Source organism: Suricata suricatta, chromosome 15 (assembly GCF_006229205.1).
Source record: "Suricata suricatta isolate VVHF042 chromosome 15, meerkat_22Aug2017_6uvM2_HiC, whole genome shotgun sequence".
In the NCBI taxonomy this organism is placed as follows: Eukaryota; Metazoa; Chordata; class Mammalia; order Carnivora; family Herpestidae; genus Suricata; species Suricata suricatta.
Window position 1 is genome coordinate 9,877,863 of NC_043714.1, and position 24,635 is coordinate 9,902,497.

The 24,635-nt window shown below is 42.7% G+C and overlaps 1 protein-coding gene across 1 annotated transcript in view; it reads right to left on the reverse strand.

Annotated features, from left to right (window-relative positions):
• The window catches only part of TOX (thymocyte selection associated high mobility group box), a 303,389-nt gene extending 279,441 nt beyond the window's left edge, over positions 1-23,948 (reverse strand). Inside the window, exon 1 of the mRNA XM_029923705.1 lies at positions 23,911-23,948. The gene's annotated coding sequence lies outside the window, so the exon portion shown is untranslated. The remainder of the gene's footprint in view (positions 1-23,910) is intronic.
• Positions 23,949-24,635: the final 687 nt, after the last annotated feature.

Genomic DNA, 24,635 nt, shown 5'->3' on the forward strand with positions numbered 1-24,635 from the left:
GGGACAACTCTATGAAAGAAATACATATTTTAGCCACTTTTCATTCTGGTTTTTAAAGAAAGGACATTCAAAGAGCCTTTCTGTCTTACTAATGGCATTCTATTGGGTAGTCACACTGCTACACTGTATCCCCATATAATGGAATAAGGAAGACGGAATCATAAATTCTCTTCCTAATATTTGGATACTGTCATTTGAAATTTACTAATATTTGCATTTTCTTTCACAACACCATTACTAACTTACTTATACCATCAGAACACAAATGTCTGAGACAGCCCAAAATGTTCCAAGCACCCGAGGGGAGGAATTATATCTGATCATTGTATTTTCCCTGGTTTTATTCCTTTCAGTTGAATAAAGTAATTGAAGTCACTCATTTTAGGACCCATTTTGATACCTTAGATGCAAGAAAACACTTGCTTTAAAATTCTCTCTCTCTCTGTCTCTCTTTTTTTGGCTCTCTATAGAAATTTCAAAGCTATGTTCTGCCCAGGTTCCAACACATTAAAAAAATTACACTTAAGATTTCTTTTTATTTTTTATTTTTTAATAGTTTACTGCCAAATTGGTTTCCATATAACACCCAGTGCTCTTCCCCACAAGTGCCCTCCTCCATGACCATCACCCCCCCCTTTTTAAATTTTTTCTTAACATTTATTCATTTTTTGAGAGACAGAGAGAGACAGAGTGCAAGCAGGCACGGAGCATATAGAGAGGGAGACACAGAATTTGAAGCAGGCTCCAGGTTCTGAGCTGTCAGCACAGAGCCCAACGCGGGGCTTGAACGCACGAACTTTGAGATCATGACCTGAGCCGAAGTCAGATGCTCAACCGACTGAGCCACCCAGGCGCCCCTAAGATTTCTAATATTCACTTCAAGGAGCTTTCTTGCATTATCAGTGTTGCCTTTATGTGAATTTATTTCATTCTCGCAAGAGTACCCTGCAAGAAAAGTCATGTAAAAAATAGTAAAAGCAAAGCAGACTCTGGCACATTCTTGACAAACAAGACCTCTATAAGGTGAAAGAAATTAGCCTTCCTTGGGTAGCCATCCTTCTCAGTGAGCCAACGATTTGAGTATTGACGCCCAGGTGCTGGGCATCTCTTTGCTCCAAGAATTCAGCAGACCTGACGGATCGTGGAGTACCTGTGCGGAGGTGTACTTAATATCCGGCTGTTCCTTTAGCACATCCTCCTTCTGGCATTTACTGGCCACGTGATCCTACGTAATTCACTTAAGTGCTCTGAACCTCAGTTTCCTTTACTGTAAAATGGAGATCCAAATATCCCACTTCCCCACCGAAAAGTGTTGTTAATACGTTTCGAAGGTCTGCATAAGCGCCTCGAAACCGATAAGGGCAATACCAATTAAAGGATAATTGCTCATTATCAAATTACTATAAAAGTACAAATGAATGGTAATGTCTCTTTCACACTCCTATTATCACCTGGTAAAATGGGCTAACATGGTTTTAAAAATGACTTTAATTAGTTTCATTTTCTAACACCCATTAGCACCCCTAAATTAGCGGCTGGAAGGACTTTTATTTGCTCCCTCGCACGCAGGGAATCCCTAACCATCTTAACTTCCTTGCACTTTTTCCATTCCAGACTAAAGCTGGAAGTCTCAACAGAGGATGCATCTCACCTTTCATACAGTGTATCATACTGAAAATTTTGTTCAATGACATCAAGATTGCCGGGTGGTACCTCAGAGGCCTTCAAACTCTGTGTCACACACACACACACACACACACACACACACACATATGAGTCTATATTTTAATGATTAAGACTTACTCAGATCCGCAGCAAGGATAATTTGATTTGGCTCCTGTTTGATAGGCAACGGTCATAATATAATTTTCAGTACTTTTAATTTCTTTTAAAGTAGTCTCTATTCCCAACCTGGGGCTTGACCTCATGGCCCCAAGATCAAGAGTTGCATGCTCTACTGAGTGAGCCGGACGCCCCTACCATTTCCAGTAAATTCAGAGAAAATAAAAATATTGCTGGAGGCCCCAAGTTTCTTAGAAGGTGAGCTTCTGTCAACTCTTGTGGATTCATGACCAAAAGTCTAGAGACATTTTGGGTTCAAACTTCTATGTCTGACATCTCTTGGGACCTAACGTGTCAGTTTATTAATGTGCTAAATCAGTCTAAGCAAGTGTACTAAAGGAGCAAGGCTGGAAGCCAGTCCCAGGCGAGATGCACATCTTACTGTGGCTGACGCATTGACATTTGTTCTGGGACTTGCCCGTGACCGAGCATGCGCAAAGCCACCAGTGGGGGAATCACCAGAGGCCCAGGACACCTGTTGGCCAGGGGTCCCTAAAGTGACATCTCTGGGAAGCATCTGACCATTGGACCAAGACGATAATCTGAACAGTTGGCCTGGTTCAGATATCTGAACAGCACCAGTAGGATCATACAATGCCACCAGCGTCAGCCCCTGTTCGGAGGGCTCCAAGCAAAATGGAAGAAGGTCTGGAGTTTACACACAGCATGAGGAACTCTGTTGTGCCAGCAGCTTGGGGGTGCTTTACACATTTCCTTCATTTCATCTGCACCACAAAACCCATCTAAGACCTAGTTTTATTGTGTCCATTTTGCAGATGAGGAAACAGAGGTGCAGAGAAGTCATACATGCCCAGAGACTTCTCTGATGCTTTACGAAGATCCCTGGCTAGAACCCTTTCTGGAAAAATCTTTCTATATAATTCAAATAATGCAACAATCAGCACTCAGCATCTGCTGTGGCCTTGACCGAAGAGCTGAGTAGACTGGAATACAAAGGCTCCAGTGGTTTTGTGAGGCATCGAAAATAAACTAATTAAAGTTTTGGCATACACAAACATTAGGGGCACCTGGGTGGCTCAGCTGGTTAAGCATCCAGCTTCAGCTCAAGACATGATGTCACAGTTCATGGGTTCGAGCCCTGCATCAGGCTCTGTGCCAAAAGCTCAGAGCCTGGAGCCTGCTTCCAAATCTGTGTCTCCTTCTCTCTCTGCCCCTTCCCCACTCACACTGTGTGTGTCTCTCTCTCTCAAAAATAAATGAGCATTAAAAAATGTTTAAAAAAGAATATGCAAACATTATGTTTCACAAACATCTGATTTTCACAATTCACTTCCATGTGTCTTATAAACACAAAGGTTATCTTCTGTCTCCTTAAAACTCGTGGTTGTCAAACCCATTGTCTGTCAATGCACGCTGCTGTTTTCCAGTTCCTTCAAGGAGGGCCTCTACATTGTGATCCAAGGGCAAAATTTATCTCTGCCTTTGCCGAGATAAAGTCCTGGGACTCTACGGGGTCAGGGAAGACGTTGACGGTCGCACATCATGGGAAGCAGCGGGACAAGAGCAATAGATCTTGTGGCAGAAGGTTTACGAATAAGGATGAGTCAAAGCTAAAACAAACGGGCAGCTAATGGACCATCCTCCACCATGACCTCTCATGTGTCTGAGAGATTGCCCGCAGCCAGGTTCATGGGCACAGGAGAGGCTAAGGGATAGCAGGACAACTGGGGGACATTCTTTTTTCAACTTTCTGAAGCTTTGTTTTGAAGGCACTGACCTCTTAGTTCCTTCAGATACAGTGTCAGAAATTCTAGAATAATCACTTATACTTGTGAACCAAGATGTGAAGGATGACTGATGGAAATTCTAACACTGAGAATATTATTTTCTCTTTCATGATATTCTCCCCACTTTTTTTATTTTTCAAATATAATTTTTTTCTTACCTAAACCAAAAACTTCTTTGAGTCAGGGACTTGGCCCCCTGGAACCCTATGGATATGATGTGAGAGAAAGAGCAGATGGATAGTAGGCAGGCCCATTTTGAAAGCCTGAACACTCTTCATTGAAAATATGGCCTTTCAAGTGGCCTGAAGTCTCCACGCTAGGATGTTACAGTAGTGTATGAATTGTAATAATGACGATAAGAAACATCTGATTGGGGTCAGGAAACGGTTTCAGTTCATTAGGACACCTGGATATGGACTGGCCGTTTGGGGCTGAGCTAAATCCCTGTGTTCTGTCCAACCTCCTAGGACCTCACTGCCCATTGGCCTACAGGACCTCCCTTACTTCTGATTCTCCAACTGCTTCCCTAACTGATGGTACATTAATTGTCCTACCAGGACAATGAAACATTGGAGGAACAATTGGTCATTCACCATTTTCATAAACTCAAGTTGCCACTTAGTCAAAATGGCTCAGGTATACCTCAGTTTTTACAAAAAAGTGATGTTTTCTGTTTAGGGGGTAAGGCGGATTCGAGTAGAGCCCTGTTCAACGTCTGCTCTAAGTTTTGCTCCTTGGAAACCTACGTTGATGTGCTTTCTAGTCACGAAACTAATCAAATTATGATGGGTCCTGGTGGTATGTAATAAAGGACAACATGACACCCTTAGGTTTTTAAATTTGGTGTTTGTCATAGTGATGATTCTCTGATGACTTTCATTCTCAAGACTTTTTGGAATTACAGAATTTACTATTTAACAAATCAATGAATATCCCTGACTCTTTGGGCAGGAAAGAATCTTAGAGGTGATTGAGCCTCTTTTCTTAGAAATGAGAAGTAACTCATCTCACATCACGTGGTTAGTTCTATAATTAGCACTCTAAGTCCTGGGATTTCATCTCCATCTTCTTTCTACCACACTAAGCTACACACAGGACCAAACGGTGAATTGATTTCATGGTCGTTACTAACCATCAGAAATATGTTGGAGACTCCCCGGACGACAGACATCAAATGACAATCACGTTGTTTCAAAAAAAAAGTATACTGATACATTTAAGCACTGAATAAAATCGCGGTCTGAAATCAATTATCTGAATATTTCTGAACATTTGACACAGACTTACAGGAGCACACAAACCCATGAGGTATTAGCATCTGGTTCAAACCTGTCTATGTTTTCAAAGGGGACAGCTACCGCTCTGTGTTGGCATCTGACAGCAGGAAATACCTAAGGTGACTGCATTTTAACTATTTCCTAGAGTATATATATTAAATATCATAACTTTATAAGAGATGACCTAATACGTAGTTGTTCCGATGTAAGCACAGTTTGGGAATAAAATAAAGTGGTAAGGAAAAATTCACTGAAAAGGATAATAGACTTTACCTTATGGCTCTCAAAGTCAACCAAATCTCTATTTAGAAGACTCTCAAAAAGCCTAAGAACTGGCTTTTTAAAAAGAAGAATATTTCCCTTTGGACTGTAAAAGAAAGGTTCTTGATTTTGTTATTAAATGTAAATATATTCCATATTTGAATATAAGGCATTCCAGTTTCCACTTAAAGACATGGAGTGGAGTGGAGTCTTTTTTCCCTCATAAAATGCAATTATGGAGAAAAGAGCCTTTGAGTGAATTATTTGAAGTAGAAAATCTTAAACAACCTCTTTCAGAAAAAAGGAGTTCTAACACTGGGTGACATACGCTCAGGTTGCTACACACACACACACATACACACACACACACACACACACTATTAATATTGTGTTGTTTTCATTTTTTCCCCTTTGACAAAGATCACAAATAAATATCTGACATCCTAAAACACACATATCTAATTCTGCAAGCTGTTATAATAAAGTCCTTTGAATTATTATAAATGCTTAAACATTAAAAATTCATCAGCAAAGAGAGAGAGGTGCTTTTTATTTGTGGTGCTCTGAATTTCAACACAACCCGCTAAGAATGCCGGATTGTCCCGAGGAGGCACGGCTGACAGCCATCAGCAGGTCTGTGCAAATGGTGTATGGAAAAGGTAATAAGAGCTTCGGGAGTGTATTTCAGCCCATATAATAAAGTAATTGTGAACGTGTAATTGCAGTCTGGTTCTATACCATATTAGGGTAAGGAATGAGATGGTAAGAAAATACGGGAGTTGCCGAATTATTTTGTAAGCAATTTCTGCAATGACTGTCTCCCAGAATAGGCAGTATCTGTCAGAAAAACAATTTTAAAATGCACAGTGGTGTTTACCTTTAGAAATCCACCGTGATACACCTGAACAAAGTAAACATTATTTCAACATTTTAAAAATGTCTTGAACTTATAAATAACTCCAGATATAAGCATGCTTTTGAATGGTCCTAAGCAATGGATTTCAGCCCCTCGAAGCGTTTTTAAAAAGTATTGAGCACAAACCCCGTTCTTTATTTCTGAATAATACCTAGAGTTCAAATTTCCAAAGATTTAATAAATATTTACATGATTAGAACTTCTATTTTAAAAAATTCATTCCTTTGGCTACTTCATAAACAATCACTATTGTCTTAAGTTACCAAGTTATCATATCCCACAGGCTATCAGTTGCTCTCACAGCAAGCAAAGGGGTAAGAAATGCTGGTTCTATTGCGGGGGGGGGGGGAAGCGGGAGAAAGAAAGAAAGGAAGGAAGGAAGGAAGGGAGGGAGGAAAAAAGAAAGGAAGAAAGAAAGGTAGAGAGAGAAAGGAAAGAAGAAAGAAAGACAGACAGACAGACAGACAGACAGACAGAAAGGAAGGAAGGAAGGAAGGAAGGAAGGAAGGAAGGAAGGAAGGAAGGAAGAAAGGAAGGAAGGAAGGAAAAGAAAGGAAAGAAGAAAGAAAGAGGAAGGAAGAAAACAAGAGAGCAAGGGAGGAAAGGAAGAAGAGAGGAAAGGATTAAGGAGAAATAAAGGAATGGAGGAAGAAAATTAGAAAGAAAGAGCAGAAGAGGTGAATGCATGAATGAGCACAGGGATGTTCAGAGCTTAATAGTATTTAGGTCAAATATTAAGGTTGTCCATTTGCTTCTCAGTTCACCCATCTTCCATAAATAGAATTATTTATGTCACATCTAAGATTATTATCTCTGTAAGTGCACATATTTTTTCCTTTTTCTATCTCTACCACTTAGCAGAGTTTCTGATGCATAGTAACCACTCAGAAAATATTTAATGAATAAATTAACCAATATTCACAAATGTCACGCTGCTGGGAGCTGGGTCTGTAACAACCCGGGGGCATGGGCTCCAAAACCCATCAAGAAATAGGCTATGGAATCAAAGGTAAGGAGCCTGCTTCTCTTTTTCATTAATTTTTTGGCTCCACTTTTATGGGACCTTGTAAATAAATATTTGTAAGCTCCAGACATAGTGTTCATTCCCCTGGCCAGCCCGTTTCAGATGAAACTTCAAAAGATGTTCGGCATGAGAAAAGCTCCTTGATTTGGCATAAAGGAAGAATCTAAAAGGCTTCACGTGCCTAAATGTCCTTCTGTCTAGAAGAACATGCACATGTTTGTCATGAAAGGGAATGGCCATTGTTTACACATGCCTGACTGTTTACAGAGAAGTCATTTCAGAAACAGGTTAAGGCTTAAATAAGTGAAGGAAGAAAACAAACCAGCCAACCCTGATTTGTCAAGTGCTGTGGACATCAGGCACTGACATTTGTCTAGGGAATTCTGCATACACGTCCCTAAGATCTATCCATTCTGTCCTGCACAATTAGAACTACTGTTTGTTTTGTATTTTTGCAAGACTCTTCAGTCCACTGAAGTGTGTGTTAATGATGATGGGCACGGTAGGAGACACAGCTGCCCGGAAACAGAAGCTCACTGCGGGCAGGTGAGGAGGTAGGAGGGGAGTACTAGTAAAATATCATCTAAGAAATAAGCTTAAAGGAATCTTGAAAATAATGGCAATCATCTTACACATTCCAATGATGTCTGCCTGTGGGAGAAGGAAGGGAGGAAAGGCAGGAGGGAGGCAGAGGGTGAAGGGCAGAGCGAGGAAGAGAGGGATCCAAGCTTCAGGCATTTGTTATGTTAGGGGTCTTGCTCTGACCTATATACACCTGCCTCCACCTCCCCCCCCCCCCCCCCCCCCCCCCCCCCCCGCCATCACCATAATCATGCTCCTTTGATTTCTTTGCCAACCTATTCTTCTCTTGGATTTTCCAAATTCTTTTCAGGTTGGGTTATGCACAAATGCCTAACAACATCATCCTACTCTTGACTACCTTCTCCCATCACTACGCATCACCAGGTTTGGCCAGTAACTAGCAGAGTTCTCTGTTCTGTCTACGCATTGGGCATCTGACTTCCTTTGCCCATAATGCCACTATGTTCTCTGCACCAGCCATTACTGAGCCCTAACTAGTCTTCCACGTTAGACTACAATCAACTACTGTGTTAAGCTTTTCTTTTTCAATCAAAAGTAGAGAATTAGTGAAAGTCAAGAAAAGCATCAGTGTGGACAAAACGTCCCATGCTCTGTGGGAGAGATGACCAAACGAAATAAGCTTCTGTGAGGCCGCCAGACTATTTCTTAACACTAAGGACGAAAGCCCATCACATTATTTCATGCTTCTCAAACTCATACCCCTAGGAGCAGAGTAATATGCAAAATAACATGGAGCATTTTCCTGGAACACAGAGGTGACAGGAAGGGATTTTAAGTATCAGATTTACGTTCAAACAGACATGGATATGTTACAGTATGTAATGTAAAATCCACGTATTCCTCAAAGATGAAACATCTGCCTTTAAGACCCATGTAGACTGTGGAGACGCTTCTGAATTTGGCCGCCAGCACCTCGGGCAGTACATTCATCAGGGCACTTCTGCTGAAAACTTCAAGGACTTCTGCTCTGTGGATACTTGAAGATGGTGAGATACCTTCAGAACTGCTGATGGAGGTTTCTGAATGTTAATATATTTCCCAAATTCCCAGTTAACTGTATGCAGAGGTACCGCGGAACAAGAAATTTCGGGAAAGCAATTGCTAACAACTTGGGAAGTAAGCACAGCAGGTGTACTTGTTAAGACTATACGCACAGCATTAATATCCATTGCTAATGATTTGGCTGATTAAGTACGAGAAGAATTTGCAGGTACAACCCTCTCAGGCTCTATAGGACGTTAGATTTTAATAGAATTCAACCTTTTAGCTGAAGGGTAAAACTTCTAAAAGCTTAGCATTCATCTATTTGAAAAGTCATCAAAACAGATCAATACCTGATCATTCACTTTATCATATAATTCCCGCAGGTAATCAATCTTCTGTGGTAGTCTTTTTTTTATTCTTAACATTTATTTATTTTTGAGAGTGAGAGAGAGAGTGCATGCAAATGAGTTGAGGGGAGAGAAGGGGACAGAGGATCCAAAGGAGGACACAGGGCTCAAATCATGACCTGAGCCAAAGTCTGCCGGTCAACCAGCTGGGCCACCCAGGGGTCCCTCCTAGTATAATATTCTTATGAGGGCTAAATAGTAGTTGGGGTGCCTACGTGGCTCAGTCGGTTAAGCCTCCGACTTTGGCTCAGGTCATGATCTCGCGGTCTGTGAGTTCGAGCCCCGCACTGGGCTCTGTGCTGACAGCTCAGAGCCTGAAGCCGGCTTTGGATTCTGTGTCTCCCTCTCTCTCTCTGACCCTCCCCTGCTCATGCTCTGTCTGTCCCTCACTCAAAAAGCAATCAACAGTAAACAAAATTAAACATCAGCCCACTTACAATAGCGATCTGGATTCCACTACAACTTCTCGAACCCACTCTCCGTAAAGAGGACATTTCCCTTCCTGAAACACAGGCCTGACGTTTTCGTTCTCCTCGTCCCGAGTTGCTCCCGGTTCACGCAGCGTCCTTCCCGGGAGCCCCTCCTCTTCCATGACACCCTATTTCTCGCTCCGGAGACCTGAGTCTCAACCCAGGCGCCAAAACAGATCACCCCTCAGACAGCCATGATGTGTCCCCTCCAGAATTTCGTTTTAGGACTTTGGCAGGTTATTGTTAGATGACAACTTCCTACTCATGAAGGAACGGTGTTCCCGTGTCTCGCAGGTAATCAGAACTCTGTCACTCAGTGTGTTTCCCTTTTTGCTCTGTGGAGAGCAAGGGCCAAATTTAATGTTTAATTATGGTGACAATACCTAAGCTAATGAGTCCGCGTGTGTCTCCATTTCCTGGCTCTAATGTTCCGTGTGACTATTAATAGCCTTCTTGTACGTGTTGCTTCTTACTTGAAGTTGTCTTAAGTCTTTTTTTAAAGTTTATTTATTTTTTTAAATTTTTCAAAGTTTATTTTTGAGAGAGAGAGAGAGAGAAAGAAAAAAAAAAACACAAGCAGGAAAGGGGCAGAGAGAGAGGGAGACACAGAATCCAAAGCAGGCTCCAGGCTCTGAGCTGTCAGTACAGAGCCAGACATGGGAACTCACAGACCATGAGATCATCATGACCTGAGCCGAAGTCAGATCCTTAGCCGACTGAACCACCCAGGCACCCCTAACTTTATTTATTTATTTTGAGAGAGAGCATGCAAGCAGGGTAGGGGCTGAGAGAGAGAGAGGTAAGAGAGAATCCCAAGCAGGCTCCGCACTGTCAGCACAGAGCCCGATGCGGCGCTTGGACTCATGAACCCGTGAGACCATGACCTGAGCTGAAGTCCTACACTCAGCCGACTGAGGCACCCAGGTGCCCCATGCCCTTTTGAAAAGTGGTAGGACTATAAAAGTTAATTCAATAATAGGAGTAACTTTCCTCTTTTCTGAGGCCCAATTCTTAAGACCAGTGGAAACGCCCTCTCCTCCGGGAAGCAGCCTGGATTTCCCCAACTCCAATCCACTGCATCGCCTTCTGCACCCCCAGTGCTGTGAGCACAGGCTTCAGATCACAGCAGTTACACCACAGCGCTGTTCTGGGTGCCTGCTTTCCTCCCTTGACTGGCCACCTGGAGGCAGGGGCCACAGCTTGCGGTGCAGTAAATGCTTTGCAATCTCCAAGGGATGAAATGTGCCTTATTAACACAGCGCTGCGCTTCCTCGCAAGTGCGTTCCAAACAAAAAGTCTACTTCTTAGACTAAAATATTCCCATCTCATCCCAGCACAAATATTTGTCTGGGGCCTGCATTCGAGCTACCTGGAAATAAGAAGTTATAATGGAAACGGTGACGCAGCCTTCAGTGAGGCAACCGGAATAGGAAATACTTTAATACTTTTACTGAAACGTTCTCTGCTTGATAAAGTTCATTACCAGAATATCATCTTTAAAAGGGAAACGCATTCAGCTGAGGGCCTTTTTTCATTTTGTAAATAGATTTTTTTTCCTTGCCTGAGCTCTCAGTATAACGTACAAAATAGCCTTCCATAACATTAGAAAAATGTCACCCATACGTAGAGCTTGATTTTTAAAATAAAATAGATTTTTCTTCTTCGGCGTTTTGAAGGTACAATCGCGCCTTCATATACCGATCACCCACACTGCATGGCACGGTGAGGGCTGAATCCCCAGCCTGCAAGCCGATCTGTTCTAAAACGTGTCGAGATAACATATTAGAACCCAGAACAAAGTTAAGTCCCGTGGGACATCCTAAGGCTATAAAGTCACCATCTTTTCATCATTACCCTCCTTATTCCTACGGTCTGCTGAAAACGACCCTGGCACTAATCTTTTTCTCACCTATTCAAACTGACACAGAAAAGTGGCTATGTGGTAAATTTACAACCCAAGTGCCAAATTGTCACATCACGCCAATGAAAAATTATATAAGCCCATTCTTTCCACACCTCTTTTTGTTTCGTTTTTACACTGGTAAGGTCTTAAGTGGTCGGGGGTTACTCTAGCCGGAGCTTCCTTACAAAGTGAGTCTTACCCCACTCAGAACAGCTCACGTGTACTGGGTGAGGCATCCCAGTAAGAGAAGTGGTGCATCACCACCACCCGTGGCTCCGAGCAAAGAAGTGACAGCAGAAATGAATCTTTGACCTTTATCTTTTCAGTAGAGGAGTTATTTTTCTAAGAAATGAACATTCATTTATTTATTAGTGTCATTTTACCATAAGCACTGCATTCTTGCTATTTTTAACCAAAACTCAGGTACACTTTCATGACTCTTCCACCTCTCAGAAATAGATGCTTTCCTCTACGCCCACCCGCCTCAGACCTTTTCTAAAGATTGCAAGTTATAGGAAGGTAATTGACCCCAGTAACTTTTTCCGCTGGCTTACATTTTTCCTTTCTTTTCAATGTGCTCTTCAGGGAAAAAAGGAAAAAAAAAGAAAGAAAGATAAACACACTTCATATAACAAGTGCCATAAGAAAAATATGTTCTGGCAGACTTTTCCCAACTTGTAACTCAAAAGAATTTACATCCTCTAAGTGTGAGCGCAAAGAGGAGAAGAAAGAAATCTCAAAATGGATTTTTGTTCCACTTTCAAACTCTGAGGCTCAGGGAACACGAGGGTTTCACTTCAGAAATGAATACCGAGTGACTTCGGGCCACATACACCTTTCTCTTTTTGGAAAAATTGCACATAAAAGAGCATTTTTTGGCACGGCTGACCTGCAGAGATACGGAGCTAAGCAGAGTCATGAATTCACTCGCTCTGATATGCACACATGATACGCAATTAAAATCTCCATTCACATTCCTGCCGGGTTGTCAATCACCAGGAAAGCCTTTTTGACAACATTCAGCGAAGCGTACAGACTCACCGCTCAACAGGAACTTAAACAGTAACAGCTTTTGTTACTAGCAAGAACGAATTTCTTACCAAGATTGGGTTCAGTTTCTAAGAAATCATTATGCTCTGAATTTTAAGGCCTTTCATTAAAAATGAAAATGTGTCAAATAGATGTTGGGACGGCCAGCTATGGGATGTAGTATCTAGAAAATACGAGATATACCAAAAAAAAAAAAAAAAAAAAAAAAAAAAGCCATTCCAGTCTTTTCAACCGGTGGAATCTTTTTAACTTTTCCCACGTCGAACAATGAACAATGATCTTATAAAGCAGTTTGCTGGGGGGGAACGTGACATTTCTAATTCATTCTGAAGTTTTTTCCCTGGAATTTTACAACTTTGCAAATAGATCCGGACGCTAATCTCACTTGAAACGTGACTGACCGGTTTACAAGCCAATGGGAAAGTGACTTGTTTTCTCCATCCTATGAAGAATATTTCACATGTCAGGAAATAGCGCATGCCTCAAACCTTCCAATTTATGGAGCTCTATAGAAAACATTGTGCACATAAATTCTTTCCAGATGAACCCAGAAGGTACTCTGCTCATAACTTACTTTCTGTGAAACATCTAATCAAAGACTGTGCCCTTCATAATGGCACATTAGCGTGCTTTAAAGTCATAAATCCATAAAAATAGGGCCCAGTAAAATTGAATAGAGGATAGTTGTTAATCTGCTTCTGTGTCTGTTTTGAGCAACTAACCTTGGATTACAAATTTGAAACAAGTTAATACTATCAGATATTGAAATATTTGTCTTCTTCCTTATCGAGCTCGGTAACGGAGAGAGCAGATGCCTTCTGACCATTAGCAGTCATGACAAATTGCCTTGCTAATGAACGTTACACACTGAAAGTGCCATAGCTGATTAATCTACAATTTCCCACTACCAGAGAGAGAGTGGGTACTCCGGCAGTGGGCCACGCTGATATTCTGCCAACAGGCCTCCAGGGCACAGTGTAATATTTAGAACGACACTGTGGATGCCATACGAACAAATTCTAAAAGCCTATGTGTATACCACAGGATTTTAAAGAACATTAGATAATACAGCTTAGCTTGCAGCTGATGAGCCGTAAAAAAATGGATGTGTTTTAACTGTTTGGTCTCCTGGCAAGTACGCGTGAAAGAATATTCTCTAGCGTGGGCTTCTCTCTCTCTTTTCTCTCTCTCTCTCTCTCTCTCTCTCTCCCTCTCTCCTTCCCTCTCCCCGCCCCCAAAACATTGGGTGTGCTTTGCATTTCACATAAAATCTTTCTTTTGTCAGTTCCTTTGTTGGTGCAAAATTGGCAGCAGTTCAAATTCAAAGTACTCCTATTCATTTACTGACCAATGTCATTCTAGTTCACATCAGCCAGGGAGCTAAGCTCTAAAAAACATAAAAGACCTGCTTCTGCCACTGACGAATAATGTGTACATTTTTACAGAGCTTAAACCTTAATGCTTTCCCTGAAACTAACAATACAGTATATCTTATCATTCCTTTTTCACAAGCAGGCAGCTGCTGAAACGCTTGCCACTTCAAGATATCAATTGCTTGCCAGAGTTTTCCTCAACACACCCTGTCAAACTCATGTATATTGTACAATGAAAATGGTGCAGGCTGAAAGCTAGAAATTGTGTCAAATTCTGCTGTAAGGGTATGATGTGCAAAGAACAATGTATGACAACCGTAGAGACTACAAACAATGCGCTGGAGCCAGGGACTTCATAGATCACAACTGCGCCTGTACATATTTTATTGTAGGCATTATATATTTAAAGCATGACAAATGTACCATTGTACATTATGTGCTGCACAGAACGGGAGCTCCTCCCCCTGGTTCGCTTTTTGCATTTCTCTTGATGATGGAAACATAGTTGAGTTTCATTTCTTTTTCTTCTCTTAAAACATCTAAGGTTCTCAAGTCATAAGAAAAGGAAGACACACGCACGCAAGCACGCGCCCACACGCCAGGTTATCAACACGAGTGAGAGAAAACAGAGACAATAATACAAAATGGGAAAATGAGATCTTGTTCGCGTAACATTTTGGTTTCTCTCTGAGGACACAAAAGCAAGGATTATCTTAAACACTAACCAAGGGTATCAAGAGAACTACACTATCACTGTGCCTATAAATTGTGGTCTACCTAATTTTAATGCAGATAAGTGCTAGCTTATTGATTTGTGCGATTTTCTAGCAAAATGGAAATCCCCCGTGAATGCGTTCTTTGTGTGCAGAAAAAATATGGTTAAAGAAGCTTTTACTATTATTGCTTTCCTATGCCAAAAGAACAATTAAGCAAATAATATTTCACTACTGTTATCGGGTTCATAAACTAGCAGCGATCCCTGCTTGTTTAGATTATAAATAGCCTTTCCCATTTCCCACTTTGCTCTGTTTACTTTAAGTGATTCTGGTTGTTGAAAAGTTGTTTTTCTTCCCAGTGTCTCCTTAAATAACGTACAAAATCTGAAAACACTGTCACTCTGCAGCACACCTACTTAATTATAAAGGCGCTCAGGACTGCAACAGCCCTACACTGAGTCAGTCAATGACTGGAATGGGGAGCATGTTTATGGGAGAAAATTGATGTGAATATGTATTCATCTCCTCTGTGACCTCGCTTAGGTTACAAACCCTTGATCTCACAAGTAGCTTGGAGTGGAATTCACTGGCTCGAGGCTAAGGAAAATGAACAGATACGCTTTTAAGGTGTTAATAAATATTTTGGAAAGAGAATAGGTGGTTGAGGGGCTTAGGGGTGCTGACCTTCGGTGTGTTGATTAGTGGGACAATGGTGCATTCTTCACACGCAGCCGAGGTACCTGAACTGTGGCCATGAGTATAATAGCCTTTTATGGCCATCAGGGGAGTGAGGTAGGAGGCCTTTATTAACCTCTAGACATGATTAGCACATTATGTGAATTTTAGTAGGCAAATTATCTCTTATTGAAATATAATGTTGGTTATAACTAATTGTAAACATGCTTCTTAAAACTTCCTAGTGAACAACTCCATGTGTCACGACCATTCAGCTCATTATTGGCCTGCAATCAACAAAAACGTGTTCCATTGTGGGAGGTGCCCACTAGGGCGGAGTCTCAAAAGGCAGAAAGCGCCAGGCACTGGAGGCTGACTTTAAAACTGTTTGGCAGGACAAGTTCAGAAGTATTAGCATACATGCAAACTTTCTCTCTCTAATTAAGTAAAACTGCTCAGGAACTAGAAAAGCTGCTTTGGGATTTTTCTTCCTCTTTATTTCTTTAAGCAGTTCTTAAAAGATTAGTTTTGCAGTAAATTTTTGAGAGTTACCTTGAAAAGTAACAGCATAATTTATTTCAAAAAGCTTAATTTTGGGAGAGAAAAGATTATCCCATTAGCCTTAGTAACTGAACATAGCATGGAGAGTCCATTATGAGCAGTCTTTTATGCCCTGGCAGAAAGTCATTAACATAAAATAAATCATTAGCTTTGATATTAAGCGTCTACTATCTGCAGGTTTCTATGATTAATGTTCATGACTGTATCTGCCAAAGGATAAAATATACTTTTTGTTGAAAGGTTATCCTGACTCTTTATTAGTAACATTTCTCTTTATACAATTGTTGCTGGCATTTTGGGGCTGAGGGATATTGGCATAGAAAAGAACTGGTTTGTACAGGTATGAAGACACCAATGTATATTACACTTTACCCACTATTTTTAATTGTTTAATTGAGTTGAAAGACTTAAGAAAATCAGGTGGTGCACAGATACGCCTTCAGTGTAATTGGACTATCTTTAGACCCAGTTGGTCCGCTCGTTAATTGAGCATGTACATTGCATTTTGGGTTTCTAACCCAAGCATCAGGTGGTGGGGTGGGGGCAAGCTTGCTGTCCTGAAGTCAGGAACTGTAAGAGGGCATTTCCCTCTGCAACTGGTAGACTCAACTTGTACCTTGCCTTCGTACCCTGCAACAGCTCCTGCCTGAGGCTTCTCCCACTAGGTGCAATATGGACTCTCAATGGGGGGGGGGGGCTGGGGGGAGGGACACATCCATATATGAAAGAGGGGGATTGCAGACCTTTGCGCACACACGTCCCACTTTCCCCAATTCACCTGTGACCCTCAACAAAGGTTACCCTTTTCACTCCCCTGCTGAAAGAATCCCTTGCCTACAACTTTGGAAAATACATGGATTCCACTAGAGTAGCAGAAAATGAGCAGCGGGCCGAGAACATAGTATTTTCCTAAGGTCTACCATTGTTTGAATATTTGAACGTCTTTCACCACTGGATTTCAAAATAATCTGCCTCTGTTGACTCCTTGATTCTCAGAAGGCTTCCTTGACACAAATATAAATTATTTTCTCTAGTGGTTCCATGGCAGACTGGGACACGGTGGATTCAAGGTGTCAGCGTCCGAACTTTTACCAGACACAAGGAAGTCAGGCTTCTAAAGAGAAGGGAGAAACAGAGAGGGAGAGATCATGTCCTTTCCACGGTTATATTTACTTTGCCTGGGGAGTAAGTCAACACAGGTTTAAGGGCCCTCTGTTTTTATCTCAAATCTTGAACCAAAAGGAGTCTTTTCCTCAGAGACCTATGGTTTTCCTCGGAAGGATCCAGTTCTTTAATCTTATCGGGTTGAGAACACACCTAATTAAAGCCCTGGCATTGAAAAACATCTTCTCCTGTGAAATGTGGCAAAGTTTCTTAAAATGGAGTGGGAATAAGGCCTTCCTATTAGCCGGAATGATGTCCCTGGCTGTTGCACACGCTGACAGAGTCTGCCAGTCAGGATAAATTCTGATGCATTTATGGCCAGAAATAAATCCCAAACATGAGAAACACACACACACACCCTATTTTTCTGGCTAGGTAACTCTCAAATAGGTTCTCAAAGCCTTCAGTGGAAAGGCATTTTATGGAGAAGGCTCATGTTGTCACTGGTGTGGATCAGATACATATCATTTGTAGGTCTATGTAGTCACTCAAAATACTTTATATTTTCTTGGCCACTAGGAAAGCTTCTCAACCAACCATGGCCTTACTTTAATTAGGAGTTCTTTTCAAGAGTTTCATACAAGCACAGAACTCAGGACTGAAATCCAATATGGCTAACACAGATGCATTTTAAAACCCCAAAGTGAAAAATGGACAAACAGAAAAGCATTAATAGTAAGCCTGGCTTCACGACCTTTGGTGTTATAAATATGTATAAACGATGATTTTTCATGAGGAAAATGGAAATCTGAAGATAGCTTTTAGAAGATAGCTTTAAAATCATTCATCAAGGAAGGCACACTTTCCATAGGTCAAACCATAGAGGTCTGGAAAAACACTGGTACCTCCTGTCACGAAAGAGCAAGGGGGTTGCCTTCTGGCATTTTCCTCCTTCTGGTCTTTTCTGCTGCACCATGAACATCCAAGCACAGAGCAATATAATGTTCCCATTTTCAAAATGAATGCTATAGGGAGAAACATGTGATAACGAGGAAAGCTCATTCAGGTTAATGTGAATTCCAGGTCCCAAAGTGTTATGGAAGAAATGCTATAATTAACAGTCTGTTGGCGCGTCCATTATAAACCACATTTCTAAGCAGTTTGTAACTCAACTGTTTTTAATGAGAAATTGCTCTTCGGGATGAAACTTGGCATGCGTGGTTTAAAACAAAAAAGAATTCTCAAATTCATTAGGGCAGATGTGAGCCGCGTCGCCTTGGCATCGCTGGCTCCTAACGGACAGTCCAGTTAACACAACTCGGCATTGACTGCTGGTCCCGTCAACGAGCGGAGAGCAGAGACCACAGGCTATCTGCCTCCGAGAAGCGCGCCTTCCAAGAAAAAGATCGGTTGAGAAAACATCAATAACACCAAAGTGGAAGCACAGGGCAGGCAAGAACTTGAATAGCTGGGGCCACAGTATTCACGAACTATGGTTTACTACAATCTTCTTTTCTCCTCAAGGGATGCATTTTAGATTCTTGGGTTTGGTTGAACCCACTGTACGTTTTATCTTAAATAATTGATGCCATTTTTGAGATGGAATGGTTAAAATGGCATTAAATCAAGTCATAATCATTACATTTCATTTTTTATTGAGAGACAAGATAAATATTCTGTGATGTGACTTCCCAGACACCTTAGATTCACATTCCGATAGCTAAAATGTAGGATAAGCTATCTAAATTTGACTGAGTTCTGCTTGTCCAACTATTCCCACCTTAATCCTCTATGCGTATTCTGATGGGAACACAAAGCCTGTCAACCCATTTACTTTCTGTAAGTACAACTCCCTAACTTACTGCATGCCAACTCCAAGATCAGGAGACCACGGGGCCACTTTCACCCTTCAAAGTTTACCATCTACATAAGATTTCCCACTGAAAGGTATGTTCCAGGGGCTGTTTCCGGGTTCCAGGCTCTAAGTACGCTGTGCTTAAAATGTGGGGCTGGAGGGAAGGGGAAAGGAGGAAATTCTGAGAGCTCAGACATAATCACCATAGTGATTTTCCCGCACAGCATCCTATCTACTTTCCTTGGTCTATTATTGGATGACTCTGTGTCATATTCACTCAGAGGGGGAAATGGGGGAAAGAGACTCGCGTGATTCGGGGCTTGACAAAGGGGACAGGAGCCTGAAGACTGGCAGATTTCCATTCCCTTAACCAGAAAATAAGGTCAGGTCCTGGAGGAAGAACAGATACGTTCACATGATAATGGGAAGAAGGACAGTGAGCATCGAGGGGGCTGCTCAACAAGCTGACCGCAATGGAGAGTCAGGTTCCTGCGAGAGACAGGAGATACCCCCTGAGGAAGTACGGGTCCCCCAGGCTCAATTTCAGTCGAGGGCGGAGTGAAGCAAGGGTGACAGGCTGTCCCAGGACTGGAGATGTTCGGGAAGGGGTGAGGGGAAGGGGGAAAGAGGCACAAGTCACACAGACAGACCTGCTGCTAGGCGCAGGCTTCTTCTACTCAGGACAGGAAGGATCACTGGTGGTTCAGAACTACCTCCAGGGTGTTTTCCAAATTCTAGGGTCCTAGCAAAATGTTGGAAAATTCTAGAGTCAATCATCCTTCATAGTTAGATAAGACTTTCCTCTCATTCTCTAAGTCATCCCTCTCTTGAACTGAGCCCCTCGCAAAAAAAGTATGATCACAAAAATAGATCCACACATCAAAACCAGTATGTGGGACCAAGTTTGGGGTCCAAGGAAGCCATTGTAAAACTGGGAACTCTCCCCTACATCTTCCAGGTTCAAGCGCCTCACTTCTTCCCTGTTCTCACATCCCTTATACTCACATCATTTCAAAAAGAACAACAAAAAGCAGTATTTAAATATCAGTTTAATTTTCCCAAGGAAATTATTAAAAGGATCATTAATATCATCATTCAATAACGGAAAAAACATATGGCAAACGATGAGAATACTAAACCAGGTAAACTATGTTAAAAAATGGCATTTGAGGGGTGCCTGGGTGGCCCAGTCAGCTAAGCATCTGACTCTTGATTTGGGCTCAGGTCATGGTCTCACAGTTGTGGGATCAAGCCTTACGTCAGGCTCTGTGCTGAGCATGTGGCCTGCTTGGGATTCTCTCTCTCTCTCGCTCTCGCTCTCTCTCTCTCTCTCTCTCTCTGCCCTCCCCCAAATAAATAAATAAACATTTAAAATAGCATTTGATCTCTCCAAAACTCCTAACTATAATTTCTGGGTAGACATCTAAAATGGGACTTGTGACAGTGAAATATCTCATCAAGTCAAGATAGCTACCTTTGAGGTTTTTGTGTATCTGCTTAAGTGGCCCAAACTATATGATGGTTTGTTTCATGCTCTTTCTTACCTATAAAAAAAATCTACTTAAAACATGTTTAAAGACCTCAAAACTTAAGAAAGATCCAGCCAATAAAACTGGGGAGTTTTAATCAGACAAACGATGTCCTAAGTATTAGCTATGAATTTCCTAAAGTCCTAGAAGTTATGGAGGTAGAGAACTAATCAGGCATGATGCTCTAAATTGCTTATAACCCTCCCCATCCTCCTCCTCATCCACTTCCTTATCCCATCCTCCTCTTTTTTCTCACATTTATTAATTAAAGTAGGAATAATGACTCCACCTTAATTGCTTGCCTGTCCTGTATTTTAGACGTGATGTGAGCTTTGTCACGTTAAAGTACAACACACAGTGCTCTGACTAAATAGGAAAATAAACTCAAAGGAGATTCTGCAGAGACAATAATGAATCCTGTTTTTCTCAAAAGTTGTCAAGTGTTTAATGTTAGCCCTGACATTTCAACGCTGAGTCCATCACAAATAGGTCCTTCTTCCTATGTTTATATGAAAAGATTATATACACTGTCCTTCCTCATTTCAATGACAAAGCCCAACATCCCAAAGGGCCACTATTCTTCACTCTGTACATAACTAGTATTGAGCATGGGTCTGTGCCTTGGACTTCCCTGCGTCTAAACCAACCGAAGAAAGATTCAGGACCCGATTCCACAAAAGCAACCACTGAGAACAGTGCAGACCATTCTTTCCTCTCCCACTGCTGGCAGAGGTCATCATCCCTGTGATTAGCCATGTCATAACAGCATTGTATTACTGCTCCTTATGTGGGCAGATACTGAGCAGTAACTGAACACATCACATCACTGTAAAAATGAAAAAGTGCCACTTCTTTGTCCCAATTTAGCATAAAATCAGTGAAAACAATCTTTACAAATGACACTGCACTAAGAAACTGAAAGGGACTGTTATTACTCCGTAGGTTTAGATTTAAACTGACGCTGTGACGTCTTCAACTAGGACAAAAAAAAAAATAGGACTGTCTGTGACTGCTGCACTCCAATTGGGAGCTTCTCTAATCTACTTTCCATCAAGGGATACAATGTTACTGAAAATAGTCTTAATTAGATGAAACTCAACTAGGGTGCCATCTCTCAATGTCTGAAATGTAACCATGTTTAAGTTCAGGAGCTGAGCCCTGTTAGTTTCAGCCTGCATGTTTGTGTCCGGTCTATGCCGCTGTTTCAAAGGCTGACCTATCAGCAACACGCCATCTATTCTGGCTGTTTGTGTTAAGAGATGCCTCACCCCGTTGCCATCACCAACATCACACGCATTGTTCTCACTTTTCTCCCGCCACGGGCTGTGTGGAAATGGAGGCCAGTTTGCACAGGGATGTATTCATAACGTAATGTGCTCTTACAACAGAGTAATGGCAGATTAAACTGTTTCCAAAAAATAATTCCTTCCATGGAGTTTATCGACTGAAACATGGAAGTAGTGTTTTGGCAGTGCAGTGCCCGAGAGTGTCAGCAGGGTAACACACCCTCCTTCTAGTTAAGAGAAGCTTCAGGAAGACGATATTCATTTTTGGATTAGGGTCTCTTCTAACGCTGAAAAAACGTCAGTGGGAAAACTGTGGCTACAACTGCAGGACCCTGAAGCGCCTAAAGATGTTGGTTCCGCTGGGATTTATTAACACACCGACCTTCACTGCAAAAGTGTTGACAGGTTTAAAATAAAGATGATTACTAATTTATGATCTTATCACCCTATTAAAAACAAATAACCTGACAAAGTGGCTGTTTCTTGTAATAAATCGCATATTCATTACACCTGTGAAAGACACAAGGTTTACTTTGCAGTCCGGGCTCTGACAGGGAAGTCTGATCCAACTTATTTTTACTCAGTGTCCACACCGATTTCTTATTTCACCTCTTCCCAACTTCTGCCTATCTTCCATATCCCTGCAAATCTACTTGAGTCACTGTAGAAAATGAATGCTAGTCGACTCCATTCTGAGCAACAAAAATAGTGGACAAATTGTGTACCAGTGTTAATCATGATGGAGTAGAAAGAAACTAGTGTCTGGGTTTTCTGGGGCCTAGCAAACCTACTTGGTATACTTGATAGAATCGGGGATCAGTGACAAATATATTTGATAGACTGCTATACAGAGAAAGGCAGGGGAAGGCATTCTCCAAGAAGCACTTCCATGAAGTCTCTTCCTACAACTAGAAGTATATCATGACCTTGCATCTTTAAAAATCCATTATTCCCTGGATAAGTTAAATAGAAGACTTGGAACTAGTCTATAGAAAGGGTGGCTAATTTGCATTTAAAAAGAACAGTTTGCTCCTCTTATGAGGGGGGACTTAAAAGGAACTTCAATGAGCTAGTAAAGAAATTCTGAAGACTTTCTAAATTAATTTATTCAATTCACAGCACAACCCACGAAAATTATTTAAAGCACTTGATTGGAAAATGATTTAATATATTGAAGTGATTCTTGATTTTCCAAAGCATTTAACTTTTAAATTAAATCTGACCCTACTGTCACAAGAATGACAAGTGAAACGTGTATCCAAGTCATTACCTTCTTTTTGGAGCCCAAAATCATCATAAATTTAATACGGTTTGTCCAGTTTCATCGCCAAAATGGCTCTGACCTTCTGGTTCTGGTTCCAACTGTGGAATATGTGTTTACGATCCAGGACAGGGCTGCTACTCTATTATTTTTATTCGTAACAGTTCATGAGCCAAATAGAATGTTACAAACACAAAATACCTGCTTATAAAAAGGCCAAACAGATTCTAGAATAAGAAAACGATGCCACCAACAAATAAGGAAACTTCACACAAACTTCTCTGGTCAAAGTTACCCGAGCTTTCCAACCTGTTCCTGGCTAAAGAGCTCTCTCTGCGTGACAAAATGCCTCTCTGCCTTGCACAAGCCTAGATTTCCTTCGTTGCACACTTGCCTATCCATCATCGACACACAGCACATCCCTTTGAGCCTTACACAACATCGAGGAGCTTCAGCACCGAGTGGTGGCTGCGGTTCACTTAACTCACAGTTGTGTGTGTGTGCGCGTGTGTGTGTGCGCGCGCGTGTGTGTCCCAACTGACCAAGCCTTGGGGCTGCGAGGCGACTGCGTGGTGGAGAGCCCGGGGGGCTCAGGATGCAGCGCGCTAAATACCTCTGTACCACGTAAGAAAGCTGTTTGATGATGCCTCGCTAGCAGGCAAATATTAGAAGTCCCAGCGATGTGCACAGTGGAATTCACCGAGGGGCCGACACGGAACTGCTTGCAGGAGACGGCGTGTCAGGCAGGCTGAGCGGGAGCCGGGTGTCTAAACCACTCGCGCCGTGTCTCAGCGCGCTCCTTCCTCCCCGCCGACGGCCACCGGGTGGGACTGCTTAGCACACGTCCAATCAGCCCGAGGCGAGAATGGCCGTGGCCCTGCGGCCGCTCTCGGACACCGGTCCCAGGGCGTCCTCCCTCTCAGGCCGAGAGTTGGAGAAGCCCCGAGGATGATCCCCTCCCTTCGTATCCCCTGACCGTTCTATGGGACAAACGGGGCTCCGCAGTAACTCTGCGGGCGCTCCCCGCCCCCGCCAAACCTCCCGGGTCCCCCGCGGCCTTGGCACCTGGGGTCACCGGGCTGTGGATACAGCCCAGTCCGGGACCCTGCTCCAGCCCGGTGAGGAGTGCGGGAGCTTCGGACCTGAACTCGACTCGCTAGCCCGGCTTCTAACAAACTTGCAATTACCGCGCGCAACCCCCCCCCCCCCAAAAGAGGAGCTGTCCCCCAAACCCTGCTTCCCGCTGCACCAAGCACCCAGGCCCGCAGACCCGCGTCCGAACACCGGGCTCCGCCGCCCGAAAGCGTTTAGGAAAACAAAAGACTTGTGGAGCAATTTTCCCCGGGGGGGGGGTGGGGTGGGGGGGAGGCGGAGGCGTCTCCCTGGTCCCTGCACCCCGACTCCCGGCTGCTCCCCTGCAACTAATCCCGGGCAGGGAAGCGGTGCCACGAGTCCCCGCAGCCCCAGAGAGGGCGGGAGGGAGAAGGGGAAACTAGAAAATAAACTGACTTCTCTTAGTCTCTGCCTCCGTTCCCGGACCCCAGACACACCCCCAAAGTATTCCGTGGTTTTCTCTTAATTTTTTTTTAAACGCCCCCCGGCAAACCTAGGCAGGGAGGCTTAGTCTCGAACAGCAGGAAGGAAAGAATCCGAGCAAATCGTGTCACTTTCCGCACAATCGCGGTGTTTGGCAAACCCCCGGAGCTGCTGCATGGTATTTACGACCCAAGCGCACGCAGGGCTGGAGCGGGCTGCGAGCCGAGCGCGCCCGGCACCGGCCTCCGCCGACC